The 6,466-nt window shown below is 38.7% G+C and overlaps 1 pseudogene; it reads right to left on the bottom strand.

Annotated features, from left to right (window-relative positions):
- Positions 1–3,788: 3,788 nt before the first annotated feature.
- Positions 3,789–6,208, bottom strand: LOC126952584 (zinc finger protein 131-like; annotated as a pseudogene).
- Between the last annotated feature and the right edge of the window lie 258 nt (positions 6,209–6,466).

Below are 6,466 nucleotides of genomic sequence, written 5' to 3'. Positions count from 1 at the left end.
ACTGGGGAAGTCTCACAATCATGATGCAAGGTGAAAGGCATATCTTACATGGTGACAGACAAAAGAGAATGAGAACCAAGTAAAACGGGTTTCCACTTATAAAACCATCAGATCTTGTGAGACTTATTCATTACCATGAGAAGAGTATGGGGGAAACTGCCCCCATGATTGAGTTATCTCCCACCAGGTTCCTCCCACCACACGTGGAATTATGGAAGCTAAAATTCAAGGAGAGATTTGGGTGAGGATACAGCCAAACCAAAGCCAAGAAATTTCATGCTGTTAGTCATGGGTTGGTTGAGAGTTTCTAGGCATCTACTAGTATGTAGACCAGGGCACCAACTGCTGCCAATACTTAGAATTACAAATAGAATCTTCCTGAGGGGTTGCCCCAAAAGGTAAAACTAAAGCTGCCAGCTGTAGCAGGCTACAGATGAAGGTCACCCCAGAAGGACTCTTCTCAGGTACTTGAGGTGGGAGGTGCTAATGATACTCACCTCTAAACATTATCTTTTTATTTTTAAGTCAATGTTATCATGCATATTTAAGGGCTACAACATAATAAATAACTTACATTTATATAGTAAAATCTTTACTAGAGTAGACCATATTAACATGCTCTTCTTTTCAAATAGTTAACTATTTTTCCTCCCCTATGACAAGAGCAGCTATAATCTACTCATTTAGCAAATATCCCTAATACAATACATTGTTATTAACCAGAGTCATCATGTTTTACATTAATCTCTGGACTTGTTCATCCTACATAGCTTCTACTTTGTATCATTTGACCTACTTCTCCCTTTTTTTCCCCCAAACCCCCAAATGTGGTTTAATGTTCTATCTTTATATATTTGACTCTATTTTGTAAGATTGTACATATAAGTAAAATCATGCAGTATTTTTCTCCGTGTGTCTGGTTTATTCTTCTAGGTTCATCCATGTTCTGGCAAATGAAAGAATCATCTCCTTTTTAAGGTTGAATAATATTCTATTATACTATTATACATTACATATGCATAAGAGTTTATTTTTTAACTTTTATTTTAAACTCAGGGGTTACATGTACAGGATGCACAGATTTGTTATATAGGTAAACATGTGTCATGGGGTTGGTTTTACAGATTATTTCGTCACCCTGTTATTAAGCCTAGTATCCATTAGTTGTTTTTTATCCTCTCCCTCCTCTCTCACCCTACACCCCCAATAGCCCCAGTGTTTGTTGCTACCCTCTGTATGTCCATGTGTTTTCATCATTTAGCTCCCACTTATAAGTGAGAAAATGTGGTACTTGATTTTCTGTTTCTGCATTAGTTTGCTAAGGATAATGGCCTCCAGCTGCATCCATGCCCCCCAAAGGATATGACCTCATGCTTTATTATGACTGCATAGTATTCCATGGGGTATATGTACCACATTTTTTTAATCTAGTCTAACCTTAATGGGCTTTTAGGTTGATTCCATGTCTTTGCTATTGTGAATATTGCTACAATGAACATATGTGTGCATGTGTCTTTACAACACATGGATCATATGTTCCTTTGTGTACATACCCAGTAATGGGATTACTGAGTAGAATGTTATTTCTGTCTTTAGGTCTTTGAGGAATTGCCACACTGTCATCCACAATGGTTGAACTAACTTGCACTCTCACAACAGCGTATCAGCATTCTTTTTCTCTGCAACCTCGCCAGCATCTGTTATTTTTTCACTTTTTAATAGTTGCCATTCTGACTGGTGTGAGATGGTATCAACCAGTAGTTTTGATTTGCATTTCTCTAATGATCAGTGATGTTGAGCTTTTTTTAACATGCTTCTTGGCCGCATGTATGTCTTCTTTTGAAAAGTGTCTGTTCATGTTCTTTTAATCTTGTAAATTTATTTAAGTTCCTTATAGATGTTAGATACTAGACTTTTTTCAGTTGCATAGTTTGTAAAAATTTTCTCCTATTCTGTAGGTTGTATACTCTGTTGATAGTTTTTTGTCAATTTTTTGCTTTCATTGCAATTGCTTTTGGCTTCTTCATCATAAAATCTTTGGACATGTGTATGTCCTAAATGGCATTGCCTAGATTGTCTTCCAGGGTTTTTATAGTTTTAGGTTTTATGCATAAGTCTTTAATCCATCTTGAGTTAATTTTTGTGTATGTTTTAAGGAAGGGGTCCAGTTTTACTTTTCTGCTTATGACTAGCCAGTTATCACACAACCATTTATTGGGTACGGAATTGTTTCCCCATTGCTTGTTCTCTAAAGGTTTGTTAAATATCAGATAGTTGTAGGTCTGTGGTCTTATTTCTGGGTTCTCTATTCTGTTCCATTGCTCTAGGTGTCTGTTATGTACCAGTACCATGCTATTTGGTTACTGTAGCAGCACGGTGTAGTTTTAAGATAGGTAGTATGATGTCTCCAGCTTTGTTCTTTTTGCTTAGGATTGCCTTGGATAGTCAAGCTCTTTTTAGGTTCCATATAAATTAAAAATTTTTTTTTCTACCTCTGTGAAGAATGTCAATAGCAGTTTAATAAGAACAGCATTGCAGATATAAATTGCTTTGGGCAGTATGGCCCTTTTAACAATTAAAATTCTTCCTACCCATGAGTATGGAATGTTTTCCCATTTGTTTGGTCATCTCTAATTTCTGTGTGTGTGTGTGTGTGTGTGTGTGTGTGTGTGTATGAGAGAGAGAGAGAGAGAGAGAGAGAGAGAGAAAGAGAGAGATACTTTATTTTCCAAGTAATACTGATTCAAAATATTTACACATTTATTATTAAGTCCACAATTAAGCACTCTTATTTGTATGGCTTTAAAAGTTATAGCACAAGATCTTTACATTAAGGATTGGTGGAAAAGATTCCATTTAAAAAATCCTGATAATTACATACATGTTTTTCCCTGTACTTTATTTTAAATACATCAATTTTTAAATGATGCTCATCTTTTTTTCATTTGGTAGTAAAATACTAGTGCAACTTTTCATCAAAATAAAGTTTGCCACAGAGGTAAATAAATTTTCCCAATTGAAATTGGCACTGCAGCTGCTTCTAAATAAAATTTCTTGTCATAACTTAAGTGAAAAAGAACTCGTGGTTGTCATTATAAGCAAAAATATAAAGTATTATAGCATTGGCTACATTCCTCCTTACAACACAAACTTTGAAAAACTGGAGATGTTTTACAGAAGTTTAGCTGGTTTTGAAATGGCACATGGGTGTGGATTTTTTTTCTTCACATTCTCGAAATTTTATCACCACTCCTCTCTGTGTTGCAGAGATGGCATCTGTGACTACTGGGATAGACAAGAAAGTTTGTTCAAGCTAAAGAAAGTCAAAATTTAACTGCACAGTAACAATGCAATGTTCATCATGCAGACTTGTGTTTCCTATATATTCAATTTACTAGCATGCATTAGAATACATAAACTTGTATTCTAATGATTTAAGTTTTATTTTACAAATGAAAGAAATTTGAAGAAAACATGACCTGGTAAATAGAAAAGGGAAAATTTTTACTACAATGAAAATAGATACAGTCATATGAAGCTATGTAATAAGAATATAATCCACCTAGAAATGTACTTCTCAAAACTCCGCTTAATTTATGGAACAGATCCCTACTCTGTTGCATTGGGCCTGGGAGGGGAATTAATTTGTTTCAAAAAAAAAAAAAAAATTCAGCACAACAACAAATAGCTTAACTTTGGTCCACTTATCTGTTAGCTTAAGGACAGTCATACTGCCCATAATACATTCAAAAACCCAAGTAAATTTAAAAATATATTCATGTGTAATTTCACTCTAAAACCGGCATAGCTGTTCTGTCCTCATTCTCTGCCTTTTCAGCTTCAGAATCCACCGTTGGCTTGCTCTCTAATCCTCAGCATCTTTGTGATCTTCCCTGGCAGCCTGAACAGCGTCTAGTTGGCTAGGTTCTCTCTCCTCTTGGGTCATAGATTTCTGGGGTCACATGGTCCAAGTCTGCTTCTAGAAGTTCAGTTTGTACTTCCACTGGCATCTGATTTATCCATTCAACATGAAGCTTCTCTACATGTACTTCAGTACCTTCTTCAGTCTGAATTCGACCCACTTCTAGATAACTTATTTGGACCTGCTCTGGAAGCACACTCAGGTATGAACCAAGTACCTGGCTGTCCTGGAGCACATCTGGATGGATGTGTTCCACAGTCACTTGTGCTGAATCCACCTGGACCTGAAGCAATGGTAGCACACACACCTTCCCAATTTGTTCTATAATAGTCATTGATGTCACAGGTTCACTTTGCATGTAAGTTTCTACTGAAAGAACTTCTTCCATTACTAGATACTCTGAAATATTGTATCACTGAGGTACCTCATTAATTTATTTCCTTGCATTAACCGCAAGTCACATAAAGAACAATGGTTGGGTTTACATCCAATTTGTATTATGAAGTGATCTTTGAACTGGGCCCAGCTGTTAAACACACTGTTACAGACGTGGCATTCACAGAGCTTCTTTCTTTCCTTTTTGCCCCTACTCCAGTTTGGCATGCAGTGAGGTGACATTTGAGGGTGCTATTTCTAGCAAATCTTTCATGATAATTTGGACACTCAAAAGGTTTTTCACCTGTATATTTTTCTAAGATGTTCTTTAAGATTTCCAAAACAGTCAAACTGCTTCTCACAGTACTGACATACATACACTTTTTTCCCAGTTCTTTGCTTCTTAGTGACTCCACCTTCTTCAAGGTGGTAACAATTTAGGTGCTGTTTCCATTTGCATACCTTTCATTGCATATTTCACACTTGAAACTCTTAGATGAGTGTGATTTCATGTATTCCTTCAAATGATAAAACAATTTAAATGAACCATTACATTTCTCACAATGGAACAAGTCCTTCACATGTGACAACTGAAGTTCCACAGTTTCAGTACTTTCTACCTATATGCTTACGGGGTCAGATGCATGGCCATCTTCTTCTTTAATCTGCCCTTTTCTGTCACTTTGGTGATACTTGCTGGTAATATCTGCCAACAGTGCTAGAGCAGAATCTTTAGAGGAACTTGTGTTCTGTATGTACTTTATGGATGCTTGGCAGAATCCACTTCCTCTAATGTTTTGATACCTTCATCTTCCATTTCAATTGTGCCTTCAGCAATCTCTACCTCACTTTCAATAGGTTCTGATTCTGCAGATGGCAATGATTCTGTGATAACATTTGAAGTTGCTGCGATCTTCCTTTTTTTGGCCACCATTTTCCCTATGGGATTTTCCTCTAATGGAGTTGAGTTTTCTTTGTTCCTGACTTCAAGGGCTTTCATAATGAAGCAGGAAATTTTGCCTGACCCCTTCATGGGTGGGAACTGGTGTGCAGGTGCTGGGGCTAGCCGGCCACTTCGGCACCAGCTGGGGCAAACTCTACTCATTGGAACCTGTTGCACTCAACCTGCCACGGGAGGGAGCATGCAGGTGAGCGAGTGCAGGAGACAGGGCAAGTGCTTTTGGGTGCTGGCAGGAGCAAAACTCCATGTGGGTCCTGTGGACTGCATCCCTGGCTGGACCCTCCATCCCCGGCTGGATTCCTCTCTAAAGCAAAGCCATGAAGCCATCCCTCTGAAGTCAAGCTGCTTCTCTCTGATGTCAAACCAGTCTCTGACGTCCACCTGCTTCTTCTCTTCTCTGCTCTCAGCTAGTGGAGCCTGGGGTTTTTATATGCACAGGATGGGGGTGGGGCAGGGCATAGTTGACTTTGGAAAAGACAACATTCGAGTGGGAAAACAGGAAGGCATGCTCTCACTTTGGACTGCTGTCACAGGCTTGAGTGTGGGACCCTTGTCAGGGACCTGCCCTCCTTTACCCAGAATTCCCCTGCCTCCTGTCCCTATCGATAACTTCTAGCATTTGTAGAACTCTGCTGCTTTCCATACATCATTGACTTCTTCTCCTGTATCAATTATTTTGCTGTATATGTGAACTGAATTAAATTACAAAAGGTCATTTTACCAACACCTTCTGTCTCCACCAAAGGTTTCTGAGTAAATTGAAAGAATTTATAGAACTTACTGCAAGCAGTCAAAAGAGACTTGTGATCCTTAAAATGGTGTCTGTTGACAATCAGGATAATGTCAGTAAACCAGTCCTGATCTTGCTTTTTATTCAGTCAGTCAGTCGAGGATCATCTTATGATTTCAGGAAACTTTTGAAGGCATTTCATCCTCTCTTCAACCTCCATGGCCATCAGGTTACCCTAGTCCATGGTCTGTCCTCCTTCTGAGGCAGTAAATTTTCCCTGACATTTTTGCAGACAGGAACTAGAGTGTGGGTCCTGGGGCTAGCTGGCCTCTTTGGGACCGGCTAGGACTAACTTCACTCACTCAAACCTGTTGTGCTCAACCCCTTAGAGGAGGAAGCATGCAGGTGAGCTGGGTGCAGGAGCTGGGATGAGTGCTTTTGGGTGCTGGCAGGAGCAAAATTCTGTGCAGCCCCAACA

The sequence above is a fragment of the Macaca thibetana genome, chromosome 4 (assembly GCF_024542745.1).
Source record: "Macaca thibetana thibetana isolate TM-01 chromosome 4, ASM2454274v1, whole genome shotgun sequence".
NCBI lineage: Eukaryota > Metazoa > Chordata > Mammalia > Primates > Cercopithecidae > Macaca > Macaca thibetana.
The sequence above is the reverse complement of the archived record's forward strand: the minus strand, read 5'-3'. Positions and strand labels throughout refer to the sequence as shown.